We start from the raw sequence: 23,767 nt of genomic DNA, 5'->3' as shown, positions 1-23,767 counted from the left end.
AGTCCGTTCCAGGATTCTTTTGAGTTCTCTATTTGAGACTTCAGCTTGCCCGTTAGTCTGTGGGTGATATGGAGTGGCCACCCTGTGGCTAACTCCATAACGAACCAAAGCAGAATAGAGCTGTTTATTGCAGAAATGAGTGTCCCATCACTGATTAGTACTCTAGGGGTGCCAAATCTGCTGAAGATGTGTTTCTGGAGGAATTTTAACACTGTTTTAGTGTCATTAGTAGGTGTTGCAATAGCTTCCACCCATTTGGATACATAATCCACTGCCACCAGAATGTAAGTGTTTGAGTATGATGGTGGGAAAGGTCCCATGAAGTCAATACCCCATACATCAAACAACTCAATCTCCAAGATCCCTTGTTGAGGCATGGCATAACTGCGAGGCAGATTGCCAGATCTTTGGCAACTGTCACAATTAAGTACAAACACTCGGAAATCTTTATAGAGAGTAGGCCAGTAGAAGCCACATTGGAGGACTCTTGTGGCTGTTCACTCACTTCCAAAATATCCTCCATACTGTGATCCATGGCAGTGCCAGAGGATCTTCTGTGCTTCTTCTTTAGGCACACATCTACGGATTACTCCGTCTGCACATCTCTTGAAGAGATATGGTTCATCCCAAAGATAGTACTTTGCATCCGTAATCAACTTCTTTGATTGCTGCCTACTGTACTCTTTGGGTATGAATCTCACTGCCTTGTAGTTTGCAATGTCTGCAAACCACGGCACTTCCTGGATGGCAAAGAGTTGCTCATCCGGAAAGGTCTCAGAATCTCAGTAAGAGGGAGGGACGCCCCTTCTACTGGTTCTATTCGGGACAGGTGATCTGTTACTTGGTTCTCTTTCCCTTTTCTGTCTCTTATTTCTATATCAAACTCTTGCAGAAGCAACACCCATCTTATAAGTCTGGGTTTTGAATCCTGCTTTGTGAGTAGATATTTAAGAGCAGCATGATCAGTATACACAATCACTTTTGATCCTACTAAATAGGATCTGAATTTGTCAATGGCGTAAACCACTACAAGTAGTTCTTTTTCTGTGGTTGTGTAGTTTTTCTGTGCGTCATTTAAAACTCGACTGGCATAGTAAATGACGTGTAGAAGCTTCTCATGCCTTTGTCCCAACACTGCACCAATGGCATGGTCACTGGCATCACACATTAGTTCAAATGGCAATGTCCAGTTTGGTGCAGAGATGATTGGTGCTGTGACCAATTTAGCTTTCAGAGTCTCAAATGCCTGCAGACATTCCTTATCAAAGACAAATGGCGTGTCAGCAGCTAACAGGTTGCTCAGAGGTTTGGCGATTTTCGAAAAATCCTTTATAAACCTCCTATAGAATCCTGCATGCCCCAGAAAGCTTCTGATTGCCTTAACATTGGCAGGTGGTGGTAATTTTTCAATCACCTCTACCTTAGCTTGATCCACCTCTATTCCCTTGTTCGAAATTTTGTGCCCAAGGACAATTCCTTCAGTCACCATAAAGTGACACTTCTCCCAGTTTAAAACCAGGTTAGTCTCTTGGCATCTCTTTAGAACAAGTGCTAGATGGTTAAGGCAGGAGCTGAATGAGTCTCCAAACACTGAAAAGTCATCCATGAAGACTTCTAGAAATTTTTCCACCATATCAGAGAAAATTGAGAGCATGCACCTCTGAAAAGTTGCAGGTGCATTGCACAGGCCAAATGGCATTCTTCTGTATGCAAATACTCCAGATGGACATGTGAATGCCGTTTTCTCTTGATCCTGGGGGTCTACTGCAATTTGGTTATAACCTGAATATCCATCCAGGAAGCATTAGTATTCATGACCTGCTAGTCTTTCTAGCATCTGGTCTATGAATGGTAAAGAAAAATGATCCTTTCTGGTGGCTGTATTGAGCCTTCTATAATCAATACACATACGCCACCCTGTAACTGTTCTTGTTGGAACTAGTTCATTTTTCTCATTATGAACCACTGTCATGCCTCCCTTCTTAGGGACGACTTGGACAGGGCTTACCCAGGGGCTGTCGGAAATAGGATAAATAATCCCAACCTCTAGTAATTTAGTGACCTCCTTCTGCAACACTTCCTTCATGGCTGGATTCAGCCGCCTTTGTGGTTGAACCACTGGCTTGGCGTCACCCTCCAATAGGATCTTGTGCATGCATCTGGCTGGGCTAATGCCCTTAAGATCATTGATGGACCACCCAAGAGCTGTCTTGTGTGTCCTTAGCACTTGAATTAGTGCTTCCTTTTCCTGTGGCTTTAAGGTAGAGCATATGATTACAGGAAAGGTATCACCTTCTCCCAGAAATGCATATTTCAGGGATAGTGGTAATGGTTTGAGCTCGGGTTTAGGAGGTTTCTCCTCTTCCTGAGGGATTTTCAGAGGTTCTATTATTCTCTCTGATTCCTCCAAATCAGGCTGAACATATTTAAAGATGTCCTCTAGCTCTGATTCGAGACTCTCAGTCATATTGACCTCTCTTACCAGAGAGTCAATAATATCAACACTCATGCAGTCATTTGGGGTGTCTGGATGTTGCATGGCTTTGACAACATTCAACATGAACTCTTCCTCATTGACTCTCAGGGTTCTTTCCCCTTTTTGGACGTCAATGAGGGTTCGGCCAGTTGCTAGGAAAGGTCTTCCTAGAATGAGAGTTGCACTCTTGTGCTCCTCTATTTCCAGCACCACAAAGTCAGTGGGAAAGGCAAATGGCCCAACCTTGACAATCATGTCTTCAATCACGCCTGATGGGTATTTAATGGAGCCATCAGCAAGTTGAAGACATATCCGGGTTGGTTTGACTTCTTCAGTCAAACCAAGCTTTGTGATAATAGATGCATGTATTAAGTTGATACTTGCCCCAAGATCACATAGAGCTTGCTTGGTATAATTACCCTCTAATGTGCATGGTATCATAAAGCTCCCGGGATCTTTAAGCTTCTCAGGTAAGCTTTTCAGAATGACTGCACTGCATTCTTCAGTGAGGTAAACTTTTTCAGTTTCCCTCCAATCCTTCTTATGACTTAAGATCTCTTTCATGAACTTAGCATAAGAGGGTATTTGCTCAAGTGCTTCTGCAAACGGAATCTTTATTTCAAAAGTCCTGAGATAGTCTGCAAAGCGGGCAAATTGCTTATCCTGTTTCGCTTGGCGGAGTTTTTGAGGATAAGGCATTTTGGATTTATATTCCTCAACCTTAGTTGCTGCAGGTTTATTACCTACAGAAGTGGGTTGGGGAGCCTTTTTAGAAGGGTTGTTATCAGCACTTGTATGTGACTGATCCCCCACTGGCGTTTGAATGCCAGGGGTGGAAGCTGGAGTGGCGTTAGACGCCAACTCCTCATCTGTTATTGGCGTCTGAACGCCAGAACTGTGCTCCCTTTGGGCGTTCAACGCTGGATTCCTGCTTGTTTCTGGCGTTGAACGCCAGGAATGAGCATGGTCTGGGCATTCAGCGCCAGCCTTATTCCTCTATGGGCTCTGATTGTCCTCAGAGGGATTTTGAGTAGCCATTTGTTCATTTCTTGGTTTCCTGCTGCTTTGAAGTGAGGTATTTAATGTTTTCCCACTTCTTAATTGAACTGTTTGGCATTCTTCTGTTATTTGTTTTGACAGTTGCTTTTCTGTTTACTTTAACTGTACTTCCATATTCCTGTTAGCCATTCTTGTTTCCTGTAGTATTTCCTTGAATTCGGCTAGCTGCTGAGTTAGAAAGTCTAATTGCTGATTGAATTCATTAGCCTGATCTACAGGACTGAGTTCAGCAGTTACTATTTTAGCTTCTTCTTTCATGGAAGATTCACTGCTTAGGTACAGATGTTGATTTCTGGCAACTGTATCAATAAGCTCTTGAGCTTCTTTAATTGTTTTTCTCATATGTATAGATCCACCAGCTGAGTGATCTAGAGAAATCTGAGCTTTTTCTGTAAGCCCATAGTAGAAGATGTCTAATTGCACCCACTCTGAAAACATCTCAGAGGGGCATTTTCTTAGCATCTCTCTGTATCTCTCCCAGGCATCATAAAGGGATTCATTATCTCCTTGTTTGAAGCCTTGGATGCTTAGCTTTAGCTGTGTCATCCGTTTTGGAGGAAAATAGTGATTCAGGAATTTTTCTAACAGCTGTTTCTATGTCTTTATGCTGTTCTTAGGTTGGTTATTTAACCACCTCTTAGCTTGATCTTTTACAGCAAATGGAAACAGTAATAATCTGTAGACATCCTGATCTACTTCCTTATCATGTACTGTGTCAGCAATTTGTAAAAATTGTGCCAGAAACTCTGTAGGTTCTTCATGTGGAAGACCGGAATACTGGCAGCTTTGCTGCACCATGATAATGAGCTGAGGATTCAACTCAAAGCTACTCACTCCAATGGAGGGTATACAGATACTACTCCCATATGAAGTAGTAGTGGGGTTAGCATATGACCCCAGAGTCCTCCTGGACCGTTCATTTCCACTTAGTTCCATGATGGAGTAAGGGAGATGGTATAGATGTTGATATTGTCTATTTTATTTAATTTATTATATAAAGAAAATTGATTTTCAAAATAATGAAATAAAATAAAATAAAAATCAAAATAAAAATAAAATAAATAAAGAAAGAAAATTAAAAATTGAAAATTTGAAAACTTTTATGAAGATTTTCGAAAATTTGAGGAGAGAGAAAGTGGTTAGGATATTTTTGAAAAAGATATATATATATATATATATATATATATATATATATATATTGAATTTTGAATTTTATGATGAAAGAGAAAAACACACAAAAGACACAAGACTTAAAATTTTTAGATCTAATGCTCCTTATTTTCGAAAATTTTGGAGGGAAAACACCAAGGAACACCAAACTTAAAAATTTTAAGATCAAAACACAAGAAAGACTCAAGAACACCTTGAAGATTCACAAGAACACCAAGAACAAAAGAAAGAACACCAAACTTAAAATTTTTAGAAAACCAAGATAAATTTTCGAAAATTAAAGAAAGATCAACAAGAAAACACCAAAATTAAAGTTTGGCACAAGATTAAATCAAGAAAAATTATTTTTTAAAGAGATTTTAAAAAGAAGATACCCAATTGCCAAGAACATAAGCCAACGCTCTAACCAACTGAGCTAAAATGTAACGTATTTTAAAGATGTATTATTTTTGTAGATAAGAATAAATTTTTTTGAAAACTAATGTTTTGAAAAAGCACAAAAAAAACAAGAAAAATTGACAAGAACAATTTGAAGATCAAGGAAGAACAAAGAACACTAACACGAAAATTCTAAAGAAAAATATAAAATATGCAATTGACACCAAACTTAGAACAAGATACTAAACTCACGAAAAAAAATTAGAAATTGATAAAGAAAAATAATATTTTTGAAAAAAAAATTTTGAAAAGGGAATAAAGGACTCAGAATTTAATGACTCTATAACAAAAAAATAAATTATTCCTAATCTAAGCAACAAAATAAACCTTTAGTTGTTCAAACTCGAATAGTCCCCGACAATGGCGCCAAAAACTTGGTGCACGAATTTGCAATCCGTACAACTAACCAGCAAGTGCACTGGGTCATCCAAGTAATTCCTTACGTGAGTAAGGGTCGATCCCACGGAGATTATTGGTTTGAAGCAAGCTATGTTTATTTTATTAATCTTAGTCAGGATGCCAAAAAGGTTATTTGGATTTAATTGTAAGAAGTAAAAGTGTTTGGAATAAGTAATGGTTACTTTATTAATGGAGAATATGTTGGAGTTTTGGAGATGCTTTGTCCTCTGAATTTCTGCAATGTAATATTCAACTCAATTGTTTGTAAAGTTCCATCCATGGCAAGCTGTATGTAGGGTGTCACCATTGTCAGTGGCTACTTCCCATCCTCTCAGTGAAAACGGTCCAGCTGCTCTGTCACAGTACGGCTAATCACCTGTTGGTTCTCGATCATGTTGGAATAGGATCCATTGATCCTTTTGCGTTTGTCATCACGCCCAGCAATCGCGAGTTTGAAGCTTGTCACAGCCACTCAATCCTTGAATCCTACTCGGAATACCACAGACAAGGTTTAGACTTTCCGGATCCTCAAGAGTGGCCGCCATCAGTTCTAGCTTATACCACGAAGATTCTGATTAAGGAAGCTAAGAGATGCTCATTCAATCTGATGTAGAACGGAGGTGTTTGTCAGGCACACATTCATAGATTGAGGAAGGTGATGAGTGTCACGGATCATCACCTCCTTCACAATTAAGCGCGAATGAACATCTTAGATAGGAACACACACACGTTTGATTGGAGAAATAGAAACACTTGCATTAATTCATTGAGACGCTGCAGAGCTCTTCACCCCCCAACAATGGAGTTTAGAGACTCATGCCGTCAAAGTGTATAAAATTCAGATCTGAAAATGTCATGAGATACAAAATAAGTCTCTAAAAGTTGTTTAAATAGTAAACTAATAACCTAGGTTTACAGAAAATGAGTAAACTATGATAGATATTGCAGAAATCTACTTCTGGGGCCCACTTGGTGTGTGCTGGGGCTGAGGCTTAAACTTCTCACGTGCCTGGGCTATTTTGGGCGTTCAACGCCAGGTTGTAACCTGTTTCTGGCGTTGAACTCTATCTTGTAACTTGTTTCTGGCGTTGGACGCCAGACTACAACATGGAACTAGCATTGAACGCCAGTTTACGTCATCTATCTTCGTGAAAAGTATAGACTATTATATATTGCTGGAAAGCCCTGGATGTCTACTTTCCAACCCAATTGAAAGCGCGTCAATTGGACTCCTCTAGCTCCAAAAAATCCATTCCGAGTGCAGGGAGGTCAGGATCCAACAGCATCAGCAGTCCTTTTTCAGCCTAACTCTGATTTTTGCTCAGCTCCCTCAATTTCAGCCAGAAAATACCTGAAATCACAGAAAAACACACAAACTCATAGTAAAGTCCAAAAATATGATTTTTGCCTAAAAACTAATAATATTCTACTAAAAACTAATTAAAACATGCTAAAATCTACATGAAATTACCCCCAAAAAGCGTATAAAATATCCGCTCATCAGTTTTGGTAATGGACGTGGTTTACATCAAGGAGTTGGTGCAGCACTTGATTTATGCCATGGAAGCCCTGGTGTGGGAAGACGGCGTCGTGTTGCTCGGGTACCAGGTGAGGTCTCTGGAGGCACACAAGACGTTCTGTGAGATGTGCGATAAGGTTTTTGATATCAAGGCCCCTCGTGACCACCTGCATCCTGAATATGCGTAAGAGGAGTGATGAACGGACTCTTGTGTGGTCCAGAATTTCACAAATAAACTCTCGTTGCAAGTATAGCTTCTAAACCAACAAGAATACTTTCATACAAAAAAGTTGTTGTCACAAGTAACAAACCTTAAAAATAATAACCGAAGTATTCAAACCTCGGGTTGTCTCTCAAGAAATTGCAGGAAAGTGTATTTATTATTGGTTATGATTTTTCTGGGAAATTTGGAGTTTGGGCAATGGGCACATAAATGATTATAAATTGAAGCAATGAAAATTAACAAGAGGTTTTATGTAATTAAAATAAATAAAAAGTCTTGACTAGGAGAAGATTAATCTAAAGTTCTATCCTTGTTGATTTTCCCAAGATTAATTAGTAATAGGTCGTTGTTCTTACTTAGTTAACCCTCAACGAATGAAGGAATGTCAAGTAAGTTGGGAGCCTACTTCTATTCACAAGTCCTAATCCTTTTCCCTTGGGAAGGATTAGTGTTAGTAACTAGAAAGCTGGCCAACAACTTCTAATTACCAATTAACTCTTGAGTATTCCAACTTAAGGTAAAGCCTACTCCATTGACATGGATGCCATTTACATGATAAAAGGAATTGAATTGAGATAATCAAGCAAATAAAGAAATTAAATAGAAAAATACTCTTTGCATTAATAATTAAACAAAAGAAGAAGTTAAACTGAAGTAATGGAATAAAAGTAGAAGAATACTAAATTAAAGGAACATTGAACCTGAAATTGGGAAGAAATAAACTTAGAAGTCATAAATCCTAAAACCTAGAGAGAGGAAAGAGCCTCTCTCTATAAACTACACCTAAAAAACTAAATTTATGAATAATGAGAAGTGTCCGTCTGATTCCTCCACTCTGCAGCCTCTAATCTGTGTTTTCTGGGCCAAGAACTGGGTCAAAAACAGCCCAAAAATTTCTGGGGGCAAATTCTGATACACTAAATTTTCGCAGATGCGACGCGTGCGCATGATGCATGCATGCGCATCGTATAGCTGTATGGACACTATGGTAAATTATAAATTATTTCGAAGCCCTGGATGTTAGCTTTCCAACGCAATTGAAACCGCCTCATTTGAACCTCTATAGCTCAAGTTATGAAAAATTGAGTGCGAAGAGGTCAGGGTTGGCAGCTTTGTAGTTCCTTCAGCTTCTTGTATTCCTTCAACTTTTGCATACTTCTTTTCCGTCCTCTAAGCCATTCTTGCCCTGTAATCTCTGAAAACACTTAACACACATATCAAGGCATCGAATGGTAATAAGAGAGGATTAAAACTAGCTAAATTAAGCCCAAAGAAACATATTTTCAATCATAACACAAAATTAGGAAGGAAAATGTAAAACATGCAATTTACATGAATAAGTGTGAGAATAGTGGATAAAATCCACTCAATTAAGTACAAGATGTACCGGGAATTAATGGTGCATCAAGGAGACTGATGTTTTTCTCTTGTGGAAGAAGAAGAAGAAGCAATGATTTCAATAAGCTTTCTAAATGAATTTTTAGAAATGCTTGAACTTGTTCACTCCTATGCCCTCTAAATTGAATTTTGCTACTTGAGTTTTACAATTCAAGTTTTGTATACATTTGAAACTCATTGCAGATAAATTATTTTTAACAAGATAACAAAGTTGTGTTCATGCTCGCGTTTGTGTTCGGTGTACCCAATGCTTGTCGAAGAAAGATCTTTGTAGACTTCCTAAGCCTTGCTTCTGTATTACTTTTTATCTTGAAATACTATTTTCTATGGTGAAAGGTTGATGGCTTTGCATTACTGTTCTGAATTGTGACTATTTGGTGGTTAATGGTGTCAAGATTATGATAACCTTGATTTGCCTATATCTTCTTGGTTAAGATTATGCTTGTAGGTAATTTTGATTTAGATTTGTCTTAGGGTATTCAGGTGATAAGAGGCTGTCTTTTTTTTTGTGAGTTCAATCCTCTGGAAGGAGCTGTCCCACCATTAGTTGGGTTATCACAGTCAGGTACCCCGAGGGCCAAAGAAAAAGTATGGTTCGTTCTTTACTGTTTCATCTCTTATTTGCCCCTTATTCTATTTCTATTTCTTCAAACACTGGTGATGGATTATTTTCTTGTTTAGGCCTAGGCTCTCCTCAATCAATTGTCAGAGACATAATACGGGGAGGGGCTAATTTTGAATCCCTAAGCTGTTGTACCATCCAAAGGTTTTGAATTAACTTTTTATAGTATTTCTCTAATTTATGCATTATTACATGGTGCAAATAATGTGTAAAGGTGTTTTGCATTATTGTTTCACTTGCTTGTAAAAGGGAGAAAATGTTATTTGGGGGGGGGGGGATGATTTGATTGTTTCCTTTAATGGAAAACCTTTTTCTGTGTTATAAAGAAAATTTATACATGTAAGTCTAGCTTTTGTTTTTAACAAAGAGAATGTCTAGCTTCTGTTGTTGTCATGGGCAAGAGATAGTTGTGGACAAATAATTTTGTTTTATTTAAAGTTTAACTTCTTAATATGTATGGTATCAACTATCAATATCAATTTTTTTTCTAAACAACAGTATAATTATATTTTCACTTAACGGTAGTGATCAATGTACTAAATATTTTATTCCATAATGATAGGCGATAACATTTTATACATTGAACTACACAAGAACCCACTAAAATGAAAATTCTTGTGTTTCTCTTTACATAAACAAAGAGAAACACATGAAAAGATCTATTATATAATTCATACTTTTCCATATCACTAGTGTTCACCTAATTAGACTCTTAAATAGCTTAAACTCACTAAACTGCTTCTCAATTTCCAAAGGCACAAAGTTCACATTAAGAAATGAATTTATGTGTCTTTATTCATAAATTTAATTCATGAACTAATTCACTTTTCTGTAATTCTTCCTTATCTCACCTTTTGACCTAGTTAAGGGCAGGATGTTTCCCATCTTAATTATTCCAGTAACAAAGTCAGAAGCAAAGGCCTTATTGTTCTGACTATAGACCTTAACAAGTGAATCAGTGGATTCGCCGTTGAAGAGTTTTTTTATCAGAATGAAGGAGACCCTTTTTGTTGATGAGGTTCTTGAAGTAGTTGTTCTCAAAATGTGTGGGTGTTTGTAGGTCTAAGGGCGCTAAATTATTGTCTCATGTGCCATTATTAAGTGAAAAGCTACTTTTTTTCGTTTACCTTCAAGTTGTTCTTTTTCATGTTCTACAAATCTGTCTATGTTTCCGACAAAGAATGTTTTCTTTCCTTCAACTCTAGGTTAGTAAATCATACTCTTTTTTTCTTTTACACCATTTTTCATTGCAATATTCACTTCATAGTTTATATATATGGTTGTGTATATTAAAAGCTTATAAATTCTTTGCTTCTGGTTTGTTTTGTTGATTTGTAATGTGAAAGAGTGAATTTTTGGCCAAATTCTTTCATGGGGCCACTTCATGTAAAGTGTGAGGAATTCTCAGTTGTTGAAAAAGAAAAACTATGATTCTTAAAGCTGAAACCTTGTCATGTACTCCAAAGCAAGTGCATGAAAAATGGTGGTAAAAGCTATATATCGTTGGACTCAGAAAACAGAAATGCACATGTTTTCTTGTTATGTCGTGTTCACTTTTTTCACATGAATGTTTGATGTATGTATATATGTCAGGGACACACAAAAGCATAGGTTATATATATAAGGTAACTGTAACACCCTACCACACAAAATCTTATGCTTAAGTCATAAGACAGAGATGGTGAGGTATTACAACCTCTAAGAGTAAAATTATATATATAGTGAAAAATGTCTATAACTAGGAGCCTTTGAAGGAAAGTTTAAAACAAAAGTCATAACACTCACATAAACGAAAACTTGCGTATGAAGAAACGTAAGAGATATGTATATGACTAATAAAAAGGGAGTGTCAAAGATATAACTAACAAAGCTTCCAACTCAGTTCGCAAAGATAAACCGGCCAGAACATACAAATATATATATATATATATAAGAGGATCCCAAAATGACGTAAAGTATAAAAATGACAACCTGTTTCTCCGAGTCAACCTCTAAGAGGGACAAACATAAAATACAAGGTGGAGATCTTATATAGGGATGTCAATGGGGCGGGCGGGGGCGGGGGATGCCTCCCTGCTCCCCATCCCCGCCCCCAGAATTAATCCCCATCCCCGCCGTGGGGGAATAATTGTCTCCATCCCCATTCCCCGCGTTCCCGGTATTTCTTGCGGGGTCCTATTCCCCATCCCCTAATGTTTAACATTCATATGAAAATTATAGTAAAAAAATATCAAAAAAATAAAAAACAAACTAGAAAATACTATTACAAACACACAAACATATCTTATCTAAGATTATAAGTCCACAAATACAACATAGTAAATTATAGTCCATAAAATAAAATCTTAAAATACAATTTTCATTCTAAAAAAAAATAACATATAGTCTTTAACATCAAGTGAAAACTGGAGAGAGTAGGGGCTGTGGGGGAGAACATCGTATGGTGCTGTGGGAGTTTTGGAGTTTGAACAAAGTGGAGATGGAAGAGAGTTGGAATTGGGAATTTATGAGCGGATAATTTATACGCTTTTTGGCATTGTTTTTAGTATGTTTTTAGTATATTTTAATTAGTTTTTAGTTAAAATTCACTTTTCTAGACTTTACTATGAGTTTGTGCGTTTTTCTGTGATTTCAGGTATTTTCTGACTGAAATTGAGGGTCCTGAGCAAAAATTTGATTCAGAGGCTGAAAAGGACTGCAGATGCTGTTGGATTCTGACCTCCCTACACTCGAAGTGGATTTTCTGGAGCTACAGAAGCCCAATTGGCGCGCTCTCAATGGCGTTGGAAAGTAGACATCCTGGGCTTTCCAGCAATGTATAATAGTTCATACTTTGCCCGAGATTTGATGGCCCAAACCGGCGTTGCAAATCAGCTTCAGAATTCCCAGCATTTAACGCTGGAACTGGCATAAAAATTGGAGTTAAACGCCCAAACTGGCATAAAAGCTGGCGTTTAACTCCAGAAAAAGTCTCTACACATGAAAGCTTCAATGCTCAGCCCAAGCACACACTAAGTGGACCCAGAAGTAGATTTTTACGTCATTTACTCATTTCTGTATACCCTAGGTTACTAGTTCACTATTAATAGGATCTTTTGACATTGTATCTCTACCTCATGACACTTTACACGTTTCTCATTGTATCTTCTACAGCATGAGTCTCTAAACCCCATGGTTGGGGGTGAGGAGCTCTGCTGTGTCTTGATGGATTAATGCAATTACTACTGTTTTTCATTCAATCATGCTTGCTTCTATTCTAAGATATCACTTGTTCCTAAACCTGATGAATGTGATGATCCGTGACACTCATCATCATTCTCAACTATGAACGTGTGCCTGACAACCACCTCCGTTCTACCTTAGATTGAGTAGATATCTCTTGGATTCCTTAATCAGAATCTTCGTGGTATAAGCTAGAATTGATGGCGGCATTCAAGAGAATCCGGAAGGTCTAAACCTTGTCTGTGGTATTCTGAGTAGGATTCAAGGATTGAATGACTGTGACGAGCTTCAAACTCCTGAGGGCTGGGCGTTAGTGACAGACGCAAAAGAATCACTATATTCTATTCCAACCCGATTGAGAACCGACAGATGATTAGCCGTGCTGTGACAGAGCGCGTTGAACATTTTCACTGAGAGGATGGGAGGTAGCCATTGACAACGGTGAAACCCTACATACAGCTTGCCATGGAAGGAGCCTTGCGTGTTTGAAGAAGAAGACAGTAGGAAAGCAGAGGTCCAGAAGACAGAGCATCTCCAAAACCTCAACCTGTTCCCCATTACTGCAAAACAAGTACTTATTTCATGTTCTTTTACTTTTCACAATCAACCCTGATAATTATTGATATCCTGACTAAGATTTACAAGATAACCATAGCTTGCTTCAAGCCGACAATCTCCGTGGGATCGACCCTTACTCACGTAAGGTATTACTTGGACGACCCAGTGCACTTGCTGGTTAGTTGTGCGGGATTGCAAAGTGTGATTGCAATTTCGTGCACCAAGTTTTTGGCGCCGTTGCCGGGGATTGTTCGAGTTTGGACAACTGACGGCTTATCTTGTTGCTTAGATTAGGACTGTTTTATTTTTGTTGGTTTAGAGTCTTTTAGTTGAGTCTAGTTTCATATTTTAAGTTTGGTGTCAATTGCATGCTTTTATTTTTCTTCTAATTTTCGAATTTGCATGTCCTTAGTCCCTTTTTGATCCTTAAAAAATTCTAAGTTTGGTGTCCTGTTTGTGTTTTTCCCTTAAAAATTTTCAAAAATTAGTGTTTGATTTTCTAAAAATTTTAAGTTTGGTGTCATTTTGTTGTTTTTCTCTTTCCTCTTTTCAAAAAAAAAAAGAAAAAAAAATATATATATATATATATATATATATATATATACTTTGCTTGTGAATTCATATCATATTCCCTTTCTCCATCATGGAACTAAGTGGAATTGAGCAGTCCAGAAGGACTCTGGGGTCATATGCTAACCCCATTACAGCTGCATATGGGAGTAGCATCTGTACACCTCCCATCAAAGCAAGCAGCTTTGAGCTAAATCCTCAACTCATTATCATAGTGCAGCAAAATTACCAGTATTCCGGTCTTCCACAGGAAGAACCTACTGAGTTTCTGGCACAGTTCTTACAAATTGCTGACACAGTACGTGATAAAGAGGTGGATCAGGATGTCTACAGACTATTACTGTTTCCATTTGCTGTAAAAGATCAAGCTAAGAGGTGGTTGAATAACCAACCTACAGCAAGCATAAAGACATGGGAACAGTTATCAGACAAATTCCTGAATCACTTTTACCCTCCAAAGAGGATGACACAGCTAAGGCTGGACATCCAAGGCTTTAAACAAGAGGATAATGAATCCCTTTATAATGCCTGGGAGAGGTATAGAGGTATGCTAAGAAAATGCCCCTCTGAAATGTTTTTAGAGTGGGTACAATTAGACATCTTCTACTATGGGCTTACAGAAAAAGCTCAGATGTCTTTAGACCACTCAGCTGGTGGATCTATACACATGAGGAAGACAATTGAAGAGGCTCAAGAGCTTATAGACACTGTTGCTAGAAATCAATATTTGTACTCTAGCAATGAGTTCTCTCCAAAAGAGGAAGACATGGCAGTAGCCACTGATCCTAATCCTCAAGAACAGATGATTGAGCTTAATCAACAATTACACCTGATGACAAAACAGTTATCAGAATTTAAAGAGATGCTCCATGAAACTAAAATTGCCAACAAGAACATAGAACTGCAGTTGAATCATGCAAAACAGCAGATATCTAAACAGATAACAGAAGAATGCCAAGCAGTTCAACTGAGGAGTGGGAAGAAATTAAATGGCACTGCTCAAAGTAGCAAAAATCCAAATAAGGAACAATTGACAGAAGATAACCAAACCACTGTCCAAAATCCCTCTGAGGACAGTAAGAGCCCGGAGAGGAGTACTTTTGGCGTTCAAACGCCAGAAAGGGGAGGAAAGCTGGCGTTAAACGCCCATTCCCTGCCCAGTTCTGGCGTTCAAACGCCAGAAAAGGGAGAGAAGTTGGCGTTAAACGCCCAATCTTCACCCATACCTGGCGTTCAGACGTCAAGGGAGGATCAGACACCTGAGAGTGCTGACAGTAATCCCTCTAAAAAGGCTTCTTCAACCACTTCTGTAAGGAATAAACCTGCAGCAACTAAGGTTGAAGAATATAAAGCCAAGATGCCTTATCCTCAGAAACTCCGCCAAGCGGAACAGGATAAGCAATTTGCCCGCTTTGCAGACTATCTAAGGACTCTTGAAATAAAGATTCCGTTTGCAGAGGCACTTGAGCAAATACCTTCTTATGCTAAGTTCATGAAAGAGATCTTAAGTCATAAGAAGGATTGGAGAGAAACTGAAAAAGTATTTCTCACTGAAGAATGCAGTGCAGTCATTCTGAAAAGCTTACCAGAAAAGCTTTAAGATCCAGGGAGCTTTATGATACCATGCACATTAGAAGGTGCCTGCACCAAGACAGCCCTATGTGATCTTGGAGCAAGCATCAATCTAATACCTGCATCCACTATCAGAAATCTTAGATTGACTGAAGAAGTCAGACCAACCCAGATATGCCTTCAACTTGCTGATGGCTCCATTAAACACCCATCAGGCATAATAGAGGACATGATTGTCAAGGTTGGGCCATTCGCCTTTCCAACTGACTTTGTAGTGCTGGAAATGGAGGAGCACAAGAGTGCAACTCTCATTCTAGGAAGACCTTTCCTAGCAACTGGACGAACTCTCATTGATGTACAAAAAGGGGAAGTAACCCTGAGAGTCAATGAGGATGAGTTCAAGTTGAATGCTGTAAAAGCTATGCAGCATCTAGACACACCAAATGACTGCATGGGCGCTGACATTATTGACTCTTTGGTGGAAGAGATCAATATGACTGAAAGCCTAGAATCAGAGCTTGAGGACATCTTCAAGGATGCTCAATGGTGCGCGAAATTGTGATTCACTACACAACTTTGCACAACTAACCAGCAAGTGCACTGGGTCGTCCAAGTAATACCTTACGCGAGTAAGGGTCGATCCCACGGAGATTGTTGGTATGAAGCAAGCTATGGTCACCTTGTAAATCTCAGTCAGGCAGACTCAAATGGGTATAGATGATGAATAAAACATAAAGATAAAGATAGAGATACTTATGTATATCATTGGTGAGAGCTTCAGATAAGCGTATGAAGATGCCTTCCCTTCCGTCTCTCTGCTTTCCTACTGTCTTCATCCAATCCTTCTTACTCCTTTCCATGGCAAGCTCATGTAGGGTTTCACCGTTGTCAGTGGCTACCTCCCATCCTCTCAGTGAAAACGTTGCCTATGCTCTGTCACAGCATGGGTAATCAGCTGTCGGTTCTCGGTCAGGCCGGAATAAAATCCATCGATTCTTTTGCGTCTGTCACTAACGCCCCGCCTGCTAGGAGTTTGAAGCACGTCACAGTCATTCAATCATTGAATCCTACTCAGAATACCACAGACAAGGTTAGACCTTCCGGATTCTCTTGAATGCCGCCATCAGTTCTCGCCTATACCACGAAGATTCCGGTTAAAGAATCCAAGAGATAAACACTAGAGCCTCGTATGCTTGTAGAACAAGAGTGGTTGTCAGTCACTTTGTTCATGAGTGAGAATGATGATGAGTGTCACGGATCATCACATTCATCAAGTTGAAGAACAAGTGATATCTTGGACAAAGAACAAGCGGAATTGAATAGAAGAACAATAGTAATTGCATTAACACTCGAGGTACAGTAGAGCTCCACACCTTAATCTATGGTGTGTAGAAACTCCACCGTTGAAAATACATAAGAACAAGAGTGATCATTGGCTTCGGCCCCAGAGAGGGAACCAGAAGAACCAAGATCTAATCTAAGAACTAGATGTCTAAAGATGAAAAATACAATAGTAAAAGGTCCTACTTATAGGGAACTAGTAGCTTAAGAATTACAAAGATGAGTAAAAGACATAAAAATCCACTTCCGGGCCCACTTGGTGTGTGCTTGGGCTGAGCAATGAAGCATTTTTCGTGTAGAGACTCTTCTTGGAGTTAAACGCCAGCTTTTATGCCAGTTTGGGCGTTTAACTCCCATTTTGGTGCCAGTTCCGGCGTTTAACGCTGGGATTTCTGTAGGTGATTTTGAACGCCGGTTTGGGCCATCAAATCTTGGGCAAAGTATGGACTATCATATATTTCTAGAAAGCCCAGGATGTCTACTTTCCAACGCCGTTGAGAGCGTGCCAATTGGGCTTCTGTAGCTCCAGAAAATTCACTTCGAGTGCAGGGAGGTCAGAATCCAACAGCATCTGCAGTCCTTTTCAGTCTCTGGATCAGATTTTTGCTCAGGTCCCTCAATTTCAGCCGGAAAATACCTGAAATCACAGAAAAACACACAAACTCATAGTAAAGTCCAGAAAAGTGAATTTTAACTAAAAACTAATAAAAATATACTAAAAACTCAACTCAAACTACCAAAAATATACTAAAAACAATGCCAAAAAGCGTACAAATTATCCGCTCATCACAACACCAAACTTAAATTGTTGCTTGTCCTCAAGCAACTGAAAATCAAATAAGATAAAAAGAAGAGAATATACTATAGACTCCAAATTATCAATGAAACTTAGCTCCAAATTAGATGAGCGGGACTAGTAGCTTTTTGCCTCCGAACAGTTTTGGCATCTCACTCTATCCTTTGAAATTCAGAATGATTGGCTTCTTTAGGAACTCAGAATCCAGATAGTGTTATTGATTCTCCTAGTTAAGTATGATGATTCTTGAACATAGCTACTTATTGAGTCTTGGCCGTGGCCCAAAGCACTCTGTCTTCCAGTATTACCACCGGATACATACATGCCACAGACACATAATTGGGTGAACCTTTTCAGATTGTGACTCAGCTTTGCTAGAGTCCCCAATTAGAGGTGTCCAGGGTTCTTAAGCACACTCTTTTTGCCTTGGATCACAACTTTATTTCTTTCTTTTTCTTTCTTTTTCTTTCTTTTTTCTTTTTCTCCCCCTTTTTTTTCGTTTTTTTTTGTGTTCACTGCTTTTTCTTGCTTCAAGAATCATTTTTATGATTTTTCAGATCCTCAGTAACATGTCTCCTTTTTCATCATTCTTTCAAGAGCCAACAATTTTAACATTCATGAACAACAAATTCAAAAGACATATGCACTGTTCAAGCATACATTCAGAAAACAAAAAGTATTGTCACCACATCAAACTAATTAAGCTAGTTTTAAAGATGAATTCGAAATCCTGTACTTCTTGTTCTTTTGTAATAAAAACAGTTTTCATTTAAGAAAGGTGATGGATTCATATTCATAGCTTTAAGGCATAGACACTAAGACACTAATGATCATAAGACACAAACATGGATAAACATAAAGCATAATTTTCGAAAAACAGAAAAGCAAAGAACAAGGAGATTAAAGAACGGGTCCACCTTAGTGATGGCGGCTTATTCTTCCTCTTGAAGGTCTTATGGAGTGCTTGAGCTCCTCAATGTCTCTTCCTTGTCTTTGTTGCTCCTCTCTCATGATTCTTTGATCTTCTCTAATTTCATGGAGGAAGATGGAGTGTTCTTGGTGCTCCACCCTTAGTTGTCCCATGTTGGAACTCAATTCTCCTATGGAGGTGTTGATTTGCTCCCAATAGTTTTGTGGAGGAAAGTGCATCCCTTGAGGCATCTTATGGACTTTATGAGGAGGAGGATCTCTTGTTTGCTCCATCCTTTTCTTAGTGATGGGCTTGAGGTCATGCCTTCTCAGTTGAACCGGCTTCCCTCTTGAATTTCTCTTCCATTGGGCGTCCTCTTCACAGATATCTATGAGGACTTGGTCCAACCTTTTGATCAAAGTTGACCCTTCTTCATGGCCACAACTTCATAGAAGTGGTCTTGATGCACCCTTGAGATGAATCTCTCCATCTCTCTTGACTCGGAGGTGGAAGCTTTTGCCTTCCCTTTCCTCTTTCTAGAGGTTTCTCCGGCCTTGGATGCCATAAATGGTTATGGAAAAACAAAAAGCAATGCTTTTACCACACCAAACTTAAAAGGTTTGCTCGTCCTTGAGCAAAAGAAGAAAGAATAGAGGAGAAGAAGAAGAAAATGGAGGATATGGAGGAGGTTGTGTGGTTTTATGAAGGATGGATGTGAGTGGTGAATGGGTGAAGAAGAAGAGAGAGGGTGGTGGGGTGGGTGGGGATCCTGTGGGGTCCACAGATCCTAAGGTGTCAAGGAAAAGTCATCCCTGCACCAAATGGCAATCAAAATCACGTTTTGTGCCAAATCTGGCGTTAAACGCCGGGCTGGTGCCCATTTCTGGCGTTTAACGCCAGGTTCTTGCCCTTTCCTGGCGTTTAACGCCAGTCTGGTGCCCCTTTCTGGCGTTAAATGCCCAGAATGGTGCCAGACTGGGCGTTAAACGCCCAACTGCTAGCCTCACTGGTGTTTAAACGCCAGTGGGTTCTTCCTCTAGGGTGTGCTGTTTTTCTTCCTGTTTTTCATTCTATTTTTGCTTTTTCAATTGATTTTGTGACTTCTTATGATCATCAACCTACAAAAAAAACATAAAATAACAAGGGAAAATAGATAAAATATAATCATTGGGTTGCCTCCCAACAAGCGCTTCTTTAATGTCAGTAGCTTGACAGATGGCTCTCATGGAGCCTCACAGATACTCAGAGCAATGTTGGAACCTCCCAACACCAAACTTAGAGTTTGAATGTAGGGGTTCAACACCAAACTTAGAGTTTGGTTGTGGCCTCCCAACACCAAATTTAGAGTTTGACTGTGGGGGCTCTGTTTGACTCTGAATTGAGAGAAGTTCTTCATGCTTCCTCTCCATGGTGACAGAGGGATATCCTTGAGCCTTAAACACAAAGGATTCTTCATTCACTTGAATGATCAGTTCACCTCCATCAACATCAATCACAGCCTTTGCTGTGGCTAGGAAGGGTCTGCCAAGGATGATGGTTTCATCCATGCACTTCCCAGTCTCTAGGACTATGAAATCAGCAGGGATGTAATGGTCTTCAATCTTCACCAAAACATCCTCTACAAGTCCATGAGCTTGTTTTCTTGAGTTGTCTGCCATCTCTAATGAGATTCTTGCAGCTTGTACCTCAAAGATCCTTAGCTTCTCCATTATAGAGAGAGGCATGAGATTTACACTTGACCCTAAGTCACACAGAGCCTTCTTGAAGGTCATGGTGCCTATGGTACAAGGTATTGAAAACTTCCCAGGATCTTGTCTCTTTTGAGGCAATTTCTGCCTAGACAAGTCATCCAGTTCTTTGGTGAGCAAAGGAGGTTCATCCTCCCAAGTCTCATTTCCAAATAACTTGTCATTTAGCTTTATGATTGCTCCAAGGTATTTAGCAACTTGCTCTTCAGTGACATACTCATCCTCTTCAGAGGAGGAATACTCATCAGAGCTCATGAACGGCAGAAATAAGTCTAATGGAATCTCTATGGTCTCATTTTGAGCCTCAGATTCCTATGGTTCCTCATTAGGGAACTCATTGGAGGTCAGTGCACGCCCACTGAGGTCTTCCTCAGTGGCGTTCACTTCCTCTCTTTCCTCTCCAAATTCGGCCATGCTTATGGCCTTGGACTCTCCTTTTGGGTTTTCTTCTGTATTGCTTGGAAGAGTACTTGGAGGGAGTTCAGTAACTTTCTTGCTCAGCTGTCCCACTTGTGCCTCCAAGTTTCTAATGGAGGACCTTGTTTCAGTCATGAAACTTTGAGTGGTTTTGATCAGATCAGAGACCATGGTTGCTAAGTCAGAGGGGTTCTGCTTAGGATTCTCTGTCTGTTGCTGAGAAGATGATGGAAAAGGCTTGCCATTGCTAAACCTGTTTCTTCCACCATTATTGTTGTTGAAACCTTGTTGAGGTCTCTCTTGATTCTTCCATGAGAAATTTGAGTGATTTTTCCATGAAGAATTATAGGTGTTTCCATAGGGTTCTCCTAGGTAATTCACCTCTTCCATTGGAGGGTTCTCAGGATCATAGGCTTCTTCTTCAGATGAAGCATCCTTAGTACTGCTTGGTGCATTTTGCATTCCAGACAGACTTTGAGAAATCAAATTGACTTGTTGAGTCAATATCTTATTCTGAGCCAAAATGGCATTCAGAGTATCAATCTCAAGAACTCCTTTCTTCTGACTTGTCCCATTGTTTACAGGATTTCTTTCAGAAGTGTACATGAATTGGTTATTTGCAACCATTTCAATGAGCTCTTGAGCCTCTGTAGGCGTCTTCTTCAGATGAAGAGATCCTCCAGCAGAGCTATCCAAAGACATCTTGGATAGTTCAGAGAGACCATCATAGAAAATACCTATGATGCTCCATTCAGAAAACATGTCTGAGGGACATTTTCTGATTAATTGTTTGTATCTTTCCCAAGCTTCATAGAGGGATTCTCCATCCTTCTGTCTGAAGGTTTGGACTTCCACTCTAAGCTTACTCAATTTTTGAGGTGGAAAGAACTTTGCCAAGAAGGCATTGACTAGCTTTTCCCAAGAGTCCAGGCTTTCTTTAGGTTGAGAGTCCAACCATATTCTAGCTCTGTCTCTTACAGCAAAAGGGAATAGCATCAGTCTGTAGACTTCAGGGCCAACCCCATTAGTCTTGACTGTGTCACAGATTTGCAAGAACTCAGCTAAAAACTGATGAGGATCTTCCAGTGGAAGTCCATGGAACTTGCAATTCTGTTGCATTAGAGAAACTAACTGAGGCTTAAGCTCAAAGTTGTTTGCTCCAATGGCAGGGATAGAGATGCTTCTCCCATAGAAGTCGGGAGTAGGTGCAGTAAAGTCACCCAGCACCTTCCTTGCATTGTTGGCATTGTTGTTGTTTTCGGCTGCCATAGGTTCTTCTTCTTTGAAGAATTCGGTCAGGTCCTCAACAGAGAGTTGTGCCTTAGCTTCTCTCAGCTTTCGCTTCAAGGTCCTTTCAGGTTCAGGGTCAACTTCAACAAGAATGCCTTTGTCTCTGCTCCTGCTCATATGAAACAGAAGAGAACAAGAAAATGTGGAATCCTCTATGTCACAGTATAGAGATTCCTTGAGGTGTCAGAGGAAAAGAAAAGTAGAAGGCAGAAGTAGAAAATTCGAACTTATCAAAGAAGATGGAGTTCGAATTTTGCATTAAGGGATAGTGTTAGTCCACAAATAGAAGGATGTGAGAAGGAGGGAAGTAATTTTCGAAAATTAAGTAAAAGATTTTAAAATATTTTGAAAAACACTGATTAATTTTCGAAAATAAAAGTGGGGAAGAAATCAAGTGATTTTTGAAAAAGATTTTGAAATTAGAAATCAAAAAGATTTGATTGAAAACTATTTTGACAAAGATGTGGTTAAGAAATATGATTGAGAAGATATGATTTGAAAACAATTTTAAAAGATATGATTTGAAAACAATTTTAAAAGATATGATTTTAAAAATTAATGACTTGCCTAACAAGAAAAGATATGATCCAAACATTAAACCTTCCTCAACAGAAAAGGCAACATACGTGAAATGTTCAATCAAATCATTAATTGTTAGTAAGTATCTTTGAAAAAGGAAAGAAATTGATTTTGAAAACATTTGATTGAAAAGATATGATTTGAAAAAGATTTGATTTTGAAAAACTTTGAAAACTTTGAAAAAAAATGATTTGAAAAACAAAATCTTCCCCCTTGTGCCATCCTGGCGTTAAACGCCCAGAATGGTGCACATTCTGGCGTTTAACGCCCAAAACTATACCCTTTTGGGCGTTAAACGCCCAACCAGGCACCCTGGCTGGCGTTTAAACGCCAGTCTGTCTTCTTCACTGGGCATTTTTGAATGCCCAGCTTTTTCTGTATAATTCCTCTGCAGTATGTTCTGAATCTTCAATTCTCTGTATTATTGACTTGAAAAGACACAAATTAAAAATGTTTTTGGATTTTTAATAATGAGGAATAATCAAAATGCAACTAAAATCAAATAACAATGCATGCAAGACACCAAACTTAGCAGTTTGTATACTATTGACACTAACAAAATGAGAATGCACATAAGAAATAACAAAACACTCAAGTCAATAGAATTCAAAGATCAAAACAAGGAAATCATCAAGAACAACTTGAAGATAAATGAAGACACATGCATGAATTCGAAAAATGCATGCAATTGACACCAAACTTAAAATTAGACACTAGACTTAGACAAGAAATATTTTTGGTTTTTATGATTTTGTAATTTTTTTTGGATTTTTCGAAAATTAAGTGGAAGAAGAAAATAAAGATATCAAAATTCTTAATGAGAATTCCAGGAATCATGCAATGTTAGTCTAAAGCTTTAGTTTAAAGGAATTAGACATAGCTAGCCAAGCTTCAGCAGGACATTGCATTCAAGAGCTAAATTGATAAGAATCAATCAGCTTTGGTGATGATAAGAACATCACCTTGAAATACTAGAATCCATTCTTAAGAACTCTGAAGAAAAATACCTAATCTAAGCAACAAGATGAACCGTCAGTTGTCCAAACTCAAACAATCCTCGGCAACGGCGCCAAAAACTTGGTGTTGTTGCCGGGTCAAAACAAGGCACTGTTATTGCAGGGAACAAATGCGAAACTGTAGTTAGGACATTTAATTCCCCAGCAACGGCGCCAAAAACATGGTGCGCGAAATTGTGATTCACTACACAACTTTGCACAACTAACCAGCAAGTGCACTGGGTCGTCCAAGTAATACCTTACGCGAGTAAGGGTCGATCCCACAGAGATTGTTGGTATGAAGCAAGCTATGGTCACCTTGTAAATCTCAGTCAGGCAGACTCAAATGGGTATAGATGATGAATAAAACATAAAGATAAAGATAGAGATACTTATGTATATCATTGGTGAGAGCTTCAGATAAGCGTATGAAGATGCCTTCCCTTCCGTCTCTCTGCTTTCCTA

The 23,767-nt window shown here is 38.9% G+C and overlaps 1 non-coding gene across 1 annotated transcript; it reads left to right on the top strand.

The window, feature by feature from the left end:
- Positions 1–21,193: 21,193 nt before the first annotated feature.
- LOC130959258 (small nucleolar RNA R71) lies at positions 21,194–21,302 on the top strand. Its single transcript, XR_009078351.1, has one exon. It is a non-coding gene; the product is annotated as a small nucleolar RNA R71 (small nucleolar RNA).
- The last annotated feature ends 2,465 nt before the right edge of the window (positions 21,303–23,767 follow it).

The sequence above is a fragment of the Arachis stenosperma genome, chromosome 10, assembly GCF_014773155.1.
Source record: "Arachis stenosperma cultivar V10309 chromosome 10, arast.V10309.gnm1.PFL2, whole genome shotgun sequence".
NCBI classification, from domain to species: Eukaryota; Viridiplantae; Streptophyta; class Magnoliopsida; order Fabales; family Fabaceae; genus Arachis; species Arachis stenosperma.
Note: the sequence above shows the minus strand (reverse complement) of the source record. Positions and strands in the feature narration are given on the sequence as shown.